Below are 14081 nucleotides of genomic sequence, written 5' to 3'. Positions count from 1 at the left end.
AACAGTGGGGTGAATATGGTCAATAATAATAATACAAATAGGATGTAAATGTCAAATGTCCCACCATAAAAAAAAGATAGGTAAGTGAAATGATGGATATGTTAATTAGCTTAATTTAATTCTGCCACATTTATACATATATCATTAAATTGTATCCCATAAATGTATGCAACTATGATTCATTGCCCAAATAATGTTAAAATAAATAAATGTTTTTAAATTTTTAATTTGTTGAAACACTGAGATGCCCTAAAAAGATACTGTCTTCTTTTCAATTAAAATATATATAAAGAGAACAAATAACCTCCCCTCTTAGTGAAATGTTGGCCTATATATAGTTTACAGTCACTCCCAACCCAAAGATTCCATGAAAAAAATGGTTAGGCAAATTCTGCTAGAGCTACATAATGATTATTATATCATTATTTTTAATGTGGGATATATAACGTGCTTATAATATTAGGTAAAATATCAGGATTCAAATTGTACATATAATAATTATAGCTATATGAAAAGTGCATATAAAAAGCTAGAAATAAATTTTAACAGCAGAGTTATTATAATGTGTATGTATTGTTGACACATGTTTTTTATCATGATCTAAGACTAGTCTTGAAAGACAATTGGCTTGGTTTTCTGATTATCTTCATGAAGGATGGCTCAGGATCATCAGTTATTCCAAAGCCAAACTTTATTTTTATTACATATCATCCAACATCTTACTGGATTTAGCTAACAGCCTTATTGAGAATACTAGTTCATGTAGTCATCTATAAGTACATTTACAACTAGTTTATCCTGAAGGGCTCACAAAGTCTGCAGAGCTGGCAGCTGGCAGAAGAATTTAGTCTAGGGGTAAAGATGTCCAGGAGAGAAGTTGACTCCAAGCCCAAAGCAGGTCCATCCCCGTCTCCACTGAGCCTCAGTATCTGGAGTTCATCTGGGTCAACACTACTCTTTGCCTACAGAGAGGACCACCACTGACCCAAACTAAACATATGGAAGAGAGCTTATCGTATTTTTTAAATGTCTTATGTTTGCTCCAGGAGTTTCTGTGGATGAGGCCCATATTTGCCAACAAACTTCTGGAGGTTCTAGAAATTCCATTTCACCCACACTGACCCTGTCCCCTGAGCCTTATCTTATTTTCATACCCCCCCTCCCCAAAATCCAGTAAATAACAATAGTTAGCCCCTTAAGAATCACCTCTAGGAAGTCAGCACAGATGAGTAGTGATGGGTTTTCCAGCACCACCACACCCTTGGTCCTTGTTCTGTAGACTAAATATAATCTCTCTTCTTTATAAGAGTCTCTTGAATATTTGAAAACAGTTATCGTATTCTTCCATTCATTTTGCCTTTTCCAGAGTCAACATCCCTACATTCTTCATACATCCCTTGTATTTCACAGTTTTCAAGCCCTGATTCATGATAGTCAAGAACAAGCCTAAATTATTTTCACATAAATGACTATTAAATTGGGTCTTACCCTTCCTATACTTGTGTAACCGGTTGTTAAAATCTACATGCAGAGTTTATATGTGCCTCTGTTAAAATCCATCTTGTTTTTAGTTTGGCATTCCAAAGGCAAGATTATTTTGAATTACAATTGTCACCTATAATATTGACTTTCCCTCTTTCATATCATCTGAAGTTTGACGTGCCTTGTATACTTACTATGTCTATTGAAGTTATTGCTAAAAATAGGTGACAAAGATAAGATCTACACCTCCTTTTCAGCAGACAGATTTCTTCAGCTTTTTAGTCATTAATGAATAATTTTGGTATATGGTAACCAAACTAAAAGCATTATCTCTAACCACACAGCCATCATCCTTTCTGTGAATCTTTACTAAGATTAATATGCCCTTTCTCTGCTCCTTTCTCCTAATTGTTAAAGTATTAAAACTGTCAGTAAAATACATTATATGAGGTTTTACATTAGGATCAGCATTACAAAGATCCTGGTGATCCCTTACAGGACTTCCAGCTAGTCTATGAAGCATCTATTTGAGAATTTTACCAGGGATCAAAGTAAAATTCCCTGGTCAGCAAGGGCAGTGCTTCTAAGTTTGTAATTATAAGCATTGGCTCAGAGTGGACTTGAGAAGTTTCAGGTCAGTTGACTGATTGGTTGGTTTGGTTAGTTTCATTAGTTTCTTCCTTTGCTCCATGTCTCTGCTAAACCCAGAATCCTATTTCACTCTCAATTCAAGTCACTCCTTCGCTCTTTAAGAAATCATTAGTATATAAAGGACAGAATATGTTCAAATACGTATGAAAACATTCAGTTTGTTCTGTGTCTGTATCCCCATATAACTGAATGTGGGTCTTCATGATGGAAGCCCAAAGCCAGAAGAAAGGTAGAATCAGGCCAGAAACACAAAAACCCTCTATTCTCATTGCCATCTGCAAATGTGAGATGTCATCTTTCTTAATTTCAAAAGTCAGAAAACTCTCTATCACATTGAGCTTTCTGGTTTCTTCCTCCTACACACACATATTTTTTTACTTCCATATCCATTCTTATTCATGATTCTATCTCAAGCTTCCAATATTCCCTCAACTATAGGGGATGACCAATGATTCCTCCTCTCTTTTAGTAGTCACTTAAATGTCTCTTTGTCTGACTCTAGCATTAACTGTCAGATGCTGCAAGTTTTTCATGGCAATTTGCTGTTGGAATTCATTTATTCATTCCACAAGATCCTCCTATGCATTTGGTGTGAAGGTAGTGCTGCAATAACTGAGAGAAGGAAACCTGTATCAGAAGAGAAGTTTCTAAAGAACCCACAGTTAAGATAAACTGAGCATTTGACCTGTATGGAAAATATAAGGCAGGAGAACCAAGAAAAACAGAGTGTTTCCAGATTCCAACAAACTGATCAGAGATTGGGCAAAGTTTGGAAATGGCTTTACCAAGGGTCACCAGGCCACCTGTCCAAGGAGAAAGAGTGGTTTCCCAGGGGAGTGGGATCTGGGTTAATTCAGACCTTTCTGTGTTGCATACCTCACTGAATAGATGCTGTAGATTGCTCAACTGGATTTCCACGTCACGATTTCTTGGAAAGAAAAAATAGTCTGAGATGAGTGACAGCCTCAGGGATGTGCCTGACTTCAGAATAGGACAAACTCCCCTGGAGGTGATGGGCGCACCTCCCACCCTTCCACAGTTCACCACTTGTGGTCCTCCTGTTGGTGCCCAGCCAGGACTGCCAGGTAAATAGCTCCCTGCCGACCGGAAGAATATTATGCTGCTCTTTGATTTTGATTTCTATCACTTAAAAAGCATTTGGGGCTGGGTCCAGTGGCTCATGCCTATAATCCCAGAACTTTGAGAGAATCACTTGAGCCCAAAAATTTGAGACCAGCGTGGACAACATAAGGAGACTTCATTTCTATTTGTTTTTGTTTATTTGTGTTTTGAGACGCAGTCTCGCTCTGTCTCCAGGCTGGAGTGCAGTGGCATAATCTCAGCTCACTGCAACCTCCGCCTCCTGCCTCAGCCTCCCAAGTAGCTGGGACTATAGACACATGCCACCATGCCCAGCTAATGTTTGTATTTTCAGTAGAGACGAGGTTTCACCATGTTGGCCAGGATGGTCTTGATCTCTTGACCTTGTGATCTGCCCACCTTGGCCTCCCAAAGTGCTGGGATTATGGGCATAAGCCACCGCACCCAGCCTTCTATTTAAAAAAAAAAAAAAGTTTTTAAAGTAGCCAAGCATGGTGGCATGTGTTTACAGTCCCAGCAACTTGGGAGGCGGAGGTGGGAGGATGGCTTGAGCCCAGGAAGTCGAGGCTGCAGTGAGCTGTGACTGCACCACTGCACTCTAATCTGGGTAAGACCCTATCTGAAAAAAAAAAAAAAAGAAAAAGGAAGGTGGGTGGAACAGGTTGAGAAAGCACTGTAGAACAGTAGACCATTCAGGAGCCTTAGAGTCAGGCAAATCTGGTTTCACATCATGACTCCATCATAATGGCAATGAATAATTGACTTGAACAAACCAGGTCTGTTTCTCTTCCACAGCTGGGAGACAATAAGGCCTGTCTCCAGTGTGTGCTGTGATGAATAAATGGATAAGCCAAGCATGGAGTGTGCCCATAATAGGATCTTAGAAAATATTAACTACCTTCCTCTCTTCTCTTGAGATCAGAGCTGGAAGAAGAAGCAGTCAAGTGGTGACAGTGGGAACCAGCCTACCTGGCTGATCCTAGTGGGCTTCGAGGAGCTGCAACACCTGGGCTTCCTTCCCTTCACTCTCTTCCTGGCCATCTATGTGGTGACAATCAGGGACAATGCTCTCATCGTGCTGGCTGTGGCCTCTAGTCGGACACTCCACACACCAATGTGCTTCTTCCTCTGCCACTCCTCCCAGCTGGAGACTGGTTATTCCTCCAACATCATACTGCAGCCATTGCAGAGTATTCTGGTGGGGAGGGAAGTCATCTCACTAGTCAGCTATCTGGGCCAGTTCTACGTGTTTTCCTCACTGGCTGCAGCTGAGTGCCTCCTACTCTCTGCCATGTCCTATGACTGTTACTTGGCCATCTGACGCCCCTTTCACTATCCTGCCCTGATGAGCACCTGGTTTTGTAGTTGCCTGGCCACTGGTGCTTGGTTCAGTGGCTTTTTCTCCTCTGCCTTCACTCTGGCCCTGGCAGCACCTCTGTCCTGGCAGCAGGGAAATTGGCCACTATTCCTGTGACTTTGCCCCAACAGTAGTGCCATTCTGTAGGGTGTCCTGTGGGGGGCTGAAGTCAGCATCTCAGGCTTCCTGACACTGGCTCCCTTCCTACTGATGGTGGCATCCTATGCCTTTATTCTGAGGCCTGTACTGCAAATACCATCAAGCCATGAGAGGCAGAAAGCCTTCTTCACCTGTTCCTCCCACCTCAGCATAGATGGGCTATTTTATGGCACCTTCCTGGTCTATGTGGCCCCAACAGACCACACGTCCCCCTTGCTTCGAAAGATCTTCTCCGTCCTATACATGGCATTCATTCCCATGGTCAACTCCATCATCCACACAGCCTCAAGAATCAAGAGGTGAAGGGGGCTCTGCATAGGCTCAGCGGATAGCTCATTCCAGGACACACTCACTGAGGGGAGCAGGACAACTTCTGACTTCTTCCTGGATTGATTTCAGCTTAGCCCTTCCTCAAAGTCTGATGGACTAGAGACCATTACAATAAAAAGATGGAGACTGTAAGACTCAAAGTGGACGTCTAGCAAAATGAGGTAACTGTATTTTCCAGTTGCAATTGGGTAGGGATCAAAATCTCCTGCCTAGTTGAGAGCCTAAACACTATAGACATTCCATAAATATTAGTTGAAAAAAATTAATGAATTCATACAGTTGTCTCTCGGTATCCATGGAGGATTAGCTCCTGACACCACTCCCACCATACCAAAATCTGCTGACGGTCAACTCCTTTATATAAAATGGCATAATAGGCCACGCGAAGTGGCTTATGCCTGTAATCCCAAAATTTCAGGAGGCCAAGGGAGGCGGATCACTTGAGGTTTGAGACCAGCCTGGCCAATGTAGTGAAACCCATTTCCACCAAAAATGCAAAAAGTAGCCAGACATGGTGGTGTATGCCTATAATCCCAGCTACTCAGGAGGCTGAGGCAGGAGAATCGCTTGAACCTGGGAGGCAGAGGTTGCAGTGAGCTGGGATTGTGCCATTGCACTCTGCACTCCAGCCTGGGTGACAGAATCAGACTCCATATCAAAAAAAAAAAAAAGGAAAAGAACAAATGAAACTCAAAGTCGGCAGAAGAAAGGAAGAATCAAAGTGGACCCAAGTGAAGTGTCCTACAACCTATGAGTAAAAAAAAAAAAAAAGAATCAAAGTGGAAATCACTGAATTAGAAAACAGAAAAACAATAGAAAAATATTAATAAAAACAAAAGCTGGGGTGGGAGGCTAGGGGAGGGATAGCATTAGGAGAAATACCTAATGTAGATGACGGGCTGATGGGTGCAGCAAATCACAGTGTCACATGAATACCTATGTTAACAAACCTTCATGTTCTGCATATGTATCTCAGAACTTAAAGTATAATAATAATTTTTTAAATGCTGTTGCTTTAATAAGATCAATACATTTAATAGAACTTTAAGCCAGGTGCAGTGGCTCATGCCTGTAATCCCAGCACTTTGAGAGGCCAAGGCTGGAGGACAGCTTGAGGCTAGGAGTTCAAAACCAGCCTAGGTAACAAAGTGAGACATTGTCTCTAGAGAAAATTAAAAGATTATCCAAGTGTGATGGCACACACCTGCTGTCCCAGCTACACAGAAGGGTGAAGGAGGAAGACTGCCTGAACCCAGGTGATTGAGGCTGCCGTGAGCCATGATAGTGCCACTGCACTCCAGCCTGGGCAACAGAACAAAACAAAGAACTTTAGTCAGACTAACAAGGGGAAAAAAGAAGACACAAGCTACCAATATCTACACTGAACTACAATGGAGATTATCAGAATAGGACAAGGGTATGGTGAACAAGACACTTAGGAGGTAAAAGTAAAGGGGTCACTTTGCACAACCCTAAGAGTGCCTCAAGTTTTGCACCACCGCTATTTCACTTGCCTCACCCTAGTCCCAGCCCTCATTCTATATTTTAAAAAAATAATAAGGAATATTATGAACTTTATGATTATAAATATTAAAACTTAGATGTAATAAACAATTTCTAAAAAAAAACCCCGTCTCTACTAAAAATACAAAAAATTAGCTGGGCATGGTGGCGCGTGCCTGTAATCCCAGCTACTCAGGAGGCTGAGGCAGGAGAATTGCCTGAACCCAGGAGGCAGAGGTTGCGGTGAGCCGAGATCACGCCATTGCACTCCAGCCTGGGTAACAAGAGTGAAACTCCGTCTCAAAAAAAAAAAAAAATACAAAAATTAGCTGGGCATGGTGGTGTGCACCTGTAGTCCCAGCTACTCAGGAGGCTGAGGCAGGAGAATCACTTGAACCCAGAGGCGGAGGTGGCAGTGCACCAAGATCACACCACTGCACTCCAGCCTGGCAACAAAGTGAGATTCCATATCAAAAAAAGAAAGAAATGAAACTTCTGCCAGGTGCAGTGGCTCACGCCTGTAATCTCAACACTTTGGGAGGCTGAGATGGGTGGATCACTTGAGGTCAGGAGTTCAAGACCAGCCTGGCAACATCGTGAAACCCCGTTTCTACTAAAACTACAAAAAAAAAAAAAAATTAGCTAGGCGTGGTGGGCACCTGTAATCTCAGCCTGTAATCGGGAGTCTAAGGCAGGAGGATCGCTTGAACTCAGATGGAAGTTGCAGTGAGTTAAGATGGTACCATGGCACTCCAGCATGGGTGATGTAGTAAGATTCCATCTCAAAAAAAGAAAGAAAAGAGAAACTACAGATCAACAATTGTTCATGAACATAAATGCAAAATTTCTAAACAAACTTCTGGCAATTAAAACCAACAACATTAAAGGAATAACACAACAAATGTTGGCAAGGATATGGAGAAATTGGAATCCTTGTACACTGATAGTAGGAAAGTAAAATGGTGATGCCCCTTGGGAAAACAGTATGGCAATCCCTCAGATATTAACAATGGAATGTCCATATGATCCAGTAATTCCATTTCTGGATATATACCCAAAAGGATTGAAAGCAGGGCTGTTAACAGATATTTGGCCAGGCGCAGTGGCTCACGCCTATAATCCCAGCACTTTGGGCAGATGGCTTGAACTCGGGAGTTCTAGACCAGCCTAGGTAACATTGCAAAACCCTATCTCTACAAAAAATATAAAAACTAGCCAGCATGGAGTCAAGTGCCTGTACTCCCAGCTACTCAGGAAGCTGTGGCAGGAGGTTCGCTTGAACCCACGATGAGGAGACTGCAGTGAGCCAAGATCATGCCACCACACTTCAGCCTGGGTAGGAGAGTAAGACCCTGTCTCAAAAACAAAACAGATAATTGTATACCCATGCTCATAGTAGCATTAATCTGAAGAGCCAATATGTGGAAGTAACCCAAATGTCCATTGACAGATAAATGGGTACTAAAGTGTGATGTATATGTATAATGGATTATACAGCCTTAAAAAGGAAGGAAGGTAGATAGTAAATACCTCTGGGGGAAAAAAGGAAGCAAAGGTGGATGCAGTGGCTCGTGCCTATAATCCCAGCACTTTGAGAGACCAAGGTGAGAGGATCATTTGAGCCCAGGAGTTTGAGACCAGCCTAGACAATATAGTAAGAAGACATCTGTTAAAAAAAAAAAAAAAAAAAAAATTAGCCTGTTGTGGTGGTGCACACCAGTAGTCCCAACTACTTGGGAGGCTGACCTGGAATGACCTCTTAAGCCTAACAGGTCAAGGTTGCAGCAAGCTATGATCATGCCACTGCACTCCAGCCTGGGTGACAGAGCAAGATCCTGCCTCAAAATAGAAAAATAAAAATAAAAAGGAAGGAAATTCTGACATGTGGATGAACATTGAAAACATTAATCCAAGTGAAATAAGTCAGTCACAAAAGTCAGTCATACTGTATGATTCCACTTAGAATCATACCTAGTCAAATTTGTTTTGACCTAAAGATGCTAATGACTCTATGTTCAGTAGTAATGAGAGCACTGGTAATCCATGATATGATCTGGCAATAGAGATACACAAAGTATCTCCATTGGATACTCCTATCAACCATTTAAAAGCAGCAAGGTGGTGGCCAGGTGTGGTGGCTCACACCTGCAATCCCAGCACTTTGGGAGGCCCTAGACAGGTGGATCACTTGAGGTCAGGAGTTTGAGACCAGCCTGGCCAACATGGTGAAACCCTGTCTCTATTAAAAATACAAAAATTAGCTGAGTGTGGTGGTGCATGCCTGTAATCGCAGCTACTCAGTGTAAGGGTAGCCAAGAGAAAGGAGAATAGACCAAAAGTCAGGCAAGAAAGTTTTATTAACCTGCCAGGCTGCTCCATAACAGTCAGAGGAGGCAGCCCTGGACTTACAAAACCAGGGGTTTATAAAGGGTGAAAGGGGCATAAGGGAGTTTCAGGACTAAGGTCATCTATTCACTGGTAACAGGCACAGAGATAGTTTGTTAACTTGTAACAGACCTACAATATATTATCCTGTGACTTTTGTGACGACAGTCTTTTTAAAAAAAGAGAAAAACCAGGAATTTTTTTACAGGTATGTGTCAAACAGGAATTTGTAAGTATGGATAACCAACATGTTTTCCCTGTCCTCCCTTGAAATGCCCAGATGGCTGTAATCAGGCTTTGCTTAATTGCAGCATGTCTGGCAGCCTTGATGTGGCATCTAGGTAGGGGTTGTGGGGAGAAGGGGTCAGCTTGTACAGCTTGTCCCTAACATTCAGGAGTCTGAGGCACAAGAATAGCTTGAACTCAGGAGGCAGAAGTTGCAGTGAACCAAGAGGGTACCACTGCACTCCAGTCTGGGCAAGAGCAAGACTCTGTCTCAAAAAAAATCCTGTGTCTTCCTTGGATAGAATGAATTGTTATTCCCAATTCCTTACCTACTTCATGTGATCTTCCAGTTCACATATTGGACAGAGTATTATTTTCCCACTACATCAAGGTTGAATTTGGTCATGCAACCTGCTTTTAGCCAATGAAATGTTAACAGGTAAGACACAAGTAGAAATGAAAAATGTGCTTGCCTGGTGTCATTTGGCCTCTTGTGCTTCTGTGATTGCCAGAAGAGAGCTGCACTTTCCATCTACCCACATCCCAGAATGAAACATTTGGAACAGATCTGATCTCAACCCAAATTCTGGCTCCTGAAATAGAGTCTCCTCCCCACCCCAACCCACCAGCAATCCACTACACCCAGGAGCAAGAAAATAAATGCTGTTGTAAGCCACCGAGTTTTGGGGTAGTTTATGACACAGCAAAGACACTGACAAATAGTCTTTCTCACTCCAGTACTTCTCCAAAGAGTCCTCTTTACTCTCCCACCACAAACCCTAACCCTCCTTAATTAGCAAGATTCTTCATTGTAGGGATGCAGATTCTGTACCTCCCTTGGTGATTCGCATTACATTTGGTTAAAATATGTTTACTGATCCGTAATTTCATGGTTAGTTACCCAGAAAGGAGATTTAGATGAGGCCCTATCCTTTGTCCCATTACAAACCCAGGGAGGGAATTTAAAGTTCCCATGCAGAGTAATCCAACCAGTAACTAATATAAACAGATCCTTAATCAAAATCTAATGCCACTCCTTCACTGCTTTCTGCTCCCTACATAAAATCATCAAAGTTAAGAGTGCATACATCTTTTTTTGTGGATGTTTACTATGCACTTAAGAAATAAAAGTTGGCCGGGCGCAGTGGCTCACACCTGTAATCCCAGCACTTTGGGAGGCTGAGGCAGGAGGATGACGTGAGCTCAGGAATTTGAGACCAACCTGGCCAACATGGTAAAACCCCGTCTCTACTAAAAATACAAAAAAATTAGCTGAGCATGGTAGCACCTGCCTGTAATCCCAGTTACTCAGGAGGCTGACGTAAGAGAATTGCTTAAACCCCGGAGGCAAAGGTTGCAGTGAGCTGAGATCAAAATCACGCCACTGCACTCCACGTAGTGGCAGGTGCCTGTAATCCCTGCTACCTGGGAGGCTGAGACAGGAGAATCACTTGAACCGGGGAGATGGAGGTTGCAGGGAGCTGAGATGGCAACACTGCACTCCAGCCTGCATGGTAAGAGTGAAAGTCTCAAAAAAAAAAAAAAGTGGGGGAAGTCAATTTTTTTCCTTGGGGCACTTCTTTTGACAGAGCTTTGGATGTGGAGTATTTTTATTCAATCCTAGAAGGTCAACATTGTTTTCAGTCTTTTAAAAATCAATTAGGGCTGGGCACAATGGCTCACGCCTATAAATCCCAGCACTTTGGGAGGCCGAGGTAGGTGGATTACTTGAGGCCAGGAGTTTGAGACCAGCCTGGACAACATGTGAAATCCCATCTCTGTCAAGTATACAAAAATTAGCCAGGTTTGGTGGCGTATGCCTGTAATCCCAGCTACTCCGGAGTCTGAAGCACAAGAATTGCTTGAACCCAGGAGGCAGAGATTACAGTGCGTTGAGATTGCTCCACCGCACTCCAGCATGGGTGATAGAGTGAGACTCTGTCTCAAAAAAAAAAAAAATCAACTGAAGAGTAGCTGAAGTAGCTTTTGTGAAGAAAAATAAAACCAGACATCTCACACTTCCAGATATCAATACCTATTACAAAGCTATAGTAATTAAGATAACGTAGTATTGGTGAAAAGACAGGCAAACAGATCAGTGGAACAGAATGGTGACTTTCACAAATATGATCCTCTGACAGGACAAAGGTGGCACTGTACTGTGCTAAGGAAAGGATGGTATTTTTCAATAAATGGCGCTTTTTCCGCTGGCTACCTATGGCTGCTTTTGTTCTCTTTTACTCTTGAAGCTCTCAGTGGTATTAGAAGAGCAAGAAACAAACACACGTCCATGATTCTAGCCAGCCAGACATTTAAAAAATGCCCATTTAAAAAAAAAAAAAAAAAAAAAGAAAGCAGCAGCAGAGCTTTTTGATCATCCCAAAATCTGGATGTAAATGGACTTTGAAGCAGTTTGCCTCAGAGCTGCTGAATTCAAACACATATCCGAAAAACTTGATTTATGCTGCACCCAAAGAAGCAAGCAGCAGAGGGAAGGGGGCTACACTAGAAGAAAGGCAAGCAATCATTTTGCCCCACAGTAGAGGTCACGACAGGGCAGAGTGGCCACCAGTAGAAGTGGCAGTTCTCTGGACAGGAAAAACTGCCATTCCATACATAAGTAATGCTTTGATCTTCCACTGCTTTATTCAAAACCAATAAACTTTATTAGGAAAGATTAGGCTTGTTCTCATTTTCAGAAATTTTTGTTCCAGCAACACTGACCTCACAGTTAAAGGGGAGAAAAAGAAAACCCTTGACTCCTTTGCTGATGACTAGAGCTAAGAGCAGGGGAACTCTGAATAGAAACTTCATGGCCATGCGCGGTGGCTCAAGCCTGTAATCCCAGCACTTTGGGAGGCCGAGGCGGGTGGATCACGAGGTCAAGATATCGAGACCATCCTGGTCAACATGGTGAAACCCCGTCTCTACTAAAGATACAAAAAATTAGCTGGGCGTGGTGGCGCATGCCTGTAATCCCAGCTACTCAGGAGGCTGAGGCAGGAGAATTGCCTGAACCCAGGAGGCGGAGGTTGCGGTAAGCCGAGATCGCGCCATTGCACTCCAGCCTGGGTAACGAGTGAAACTCCATCTCAAAAAAAAGAAACTTCATCAAAGATACAAGGATGGCAAATAAGCATCTGATGAAAAGCTGCTCAACTCATTAATCAGCATTGTGGAAGACAGTGTGACAATTTCTCAAGGATCTAGAAACAGAAATTCCATTTGATCCAGCAATCCCATTACTGGGTATATACCCAAAGGACTATAAATTGTTCTATCATAAAGACACATGCACATGTATGTTCATTGCAGCCCTGTGTATAATAGCAAAGAACTGGAACCAATCCAAATGCCCAATGATAGACTGGACAAAGAAAATGTGGCACATATACACCATGGAATACTACGCAGCCATAAAAAACGATGAGTTTGTGTCTTTTGTAGGGACATGGATGAACATGGAAACCATCACTCTCAGCAAACTGACATAAGAACAGAAAACCAAACACCACATGTTCTCACTCACAGGCAGCTGAACAATGAGAACACATGGACTCAGGGAGAGGAGCATCACACACTGGGGGTAGTGGGGGAGGGAGCTAGGGGAGGGACAGCGGGGGCAGGGAGGAGAACAACATGGGGAGAAATGCCAAATATAGATGAAGGGGGAATAGATGCAGCAAACCACCTGGTTATGTATGCACCTATGCAACAACCCTGCATGACCTGCACATGTACCCCAGAACCTAAAGTTTTTAAAAACTTAAAAAATGTTTAAAAAATTACAAGAAAGTCACAAATGTGACCAAAGTAATTCAGAAAAATGTATGAGCTCTTATACTTAAATCTGTGTTTAAAAAGGCAAAAAAGACTGAGTTTTTCTTATCTATGTACTTTGTACTTTACTTTCAAACTCTGATCTTAGAATAAAGAAAGGCTGACTGAAGGAAAAAAAAAAACAGAATATAACCACACCCATTAGAATTGTTAAAATCTTTAAAACGCTGATCATGTATGTGTTCTTCCAAAACTCACATGTTGGAACCTAGTATCTAATGTGATAGCATTTAGAGGTAGGGCCTTTGGGGAAGTGATTAGGTCTTGAGGGTGGGCTCCATCCTCATAAAGTCCTAGTGCCCTTACAAAAGAGGCTTCAGAGAGCTGCCTGGGCCTTCCTTCTCTTCCATGTGAGGACACAGCGTTAGTGCCCTCTTGCCCTTCCACCTTCTGCTGTTTGAGAATGCAGCAAAAAGGCACCAACTTGGAAACAGAGAGCAGCCCTCAGCAGACACTGAACCTGCTGTCATCTTGATCTTAGACTTCCCAGTTTCCAGAACTGTGACAAATTATTTATTTATAAATTACCCTATCTAAGGTACTTTGTTACAGCAGTACACCAGACTGAGACACTGGACCAAAAAAAAAAGTACATATTATATAATTCCACTTATATAAAACTCAGAAAATGCAAACTAATCTACAGTGACAAAAAAGCAGAGTAGTGATTGCTTTGGGATGGGAAATAGGAATGGAAGAGAGAGGAACTCAAGGAAAGTTTTGAAGCGAGGGATACATTTACTATCTTTACTGTGGTAATGGTTTCATAAGTGTATATATGTGCCAAATTTTATCAATTGTATACTTTAAATAGGTGCAATTTATTGTTTGACAATTGTGACTCAATAAAGCTGTTAAAAACTAAAATTGGTAACAGTCAACCACAAATAAGACAATGAAATATAAATCTCAAAACTGCCCTAGGGCTAAAAAATATCAAGGTTTGACTAAAACTGAGTTATAGCCAATGAATGTGGAATAAGTACATTACAAGAATATAAACTCATTTAGGGGCACAATATAAAAATTATCTTACTGATGAATTGAT

General features: G+C 42.0%; 1 pseudogene; it reads left to right on the top strand.

Annotated features, from left to right (window-relative positions):
• The first annotated feature begins 3085 nt into the window (after positions 1–3085).
• LOC128928715 (olfactory receptor 11A1-like) lies at positions 3086–5199 on the top strand (annotated as a pseudogene).
• The last annotated feature ends 8882 nt before the right edge of the window (positions 5200–14081 follow it).

The sequence above is a fragment of the Callithrix jacchus genome, chromosome 9 (genome assembly GCF_049354715.1).
Source record: "Callithrix jacchus isolate 240 chromosome 9, calJac240_pri, whole genome shotgun sequence".
NCBI lineage: Eukaryota > Metazoa > Chordata > Mammalia > Primates > Cebidae > Callithrix > Callithrix jacchus.
This window is presented reverse-complemented; position numbering and strand designations above follow the sequence as displayed.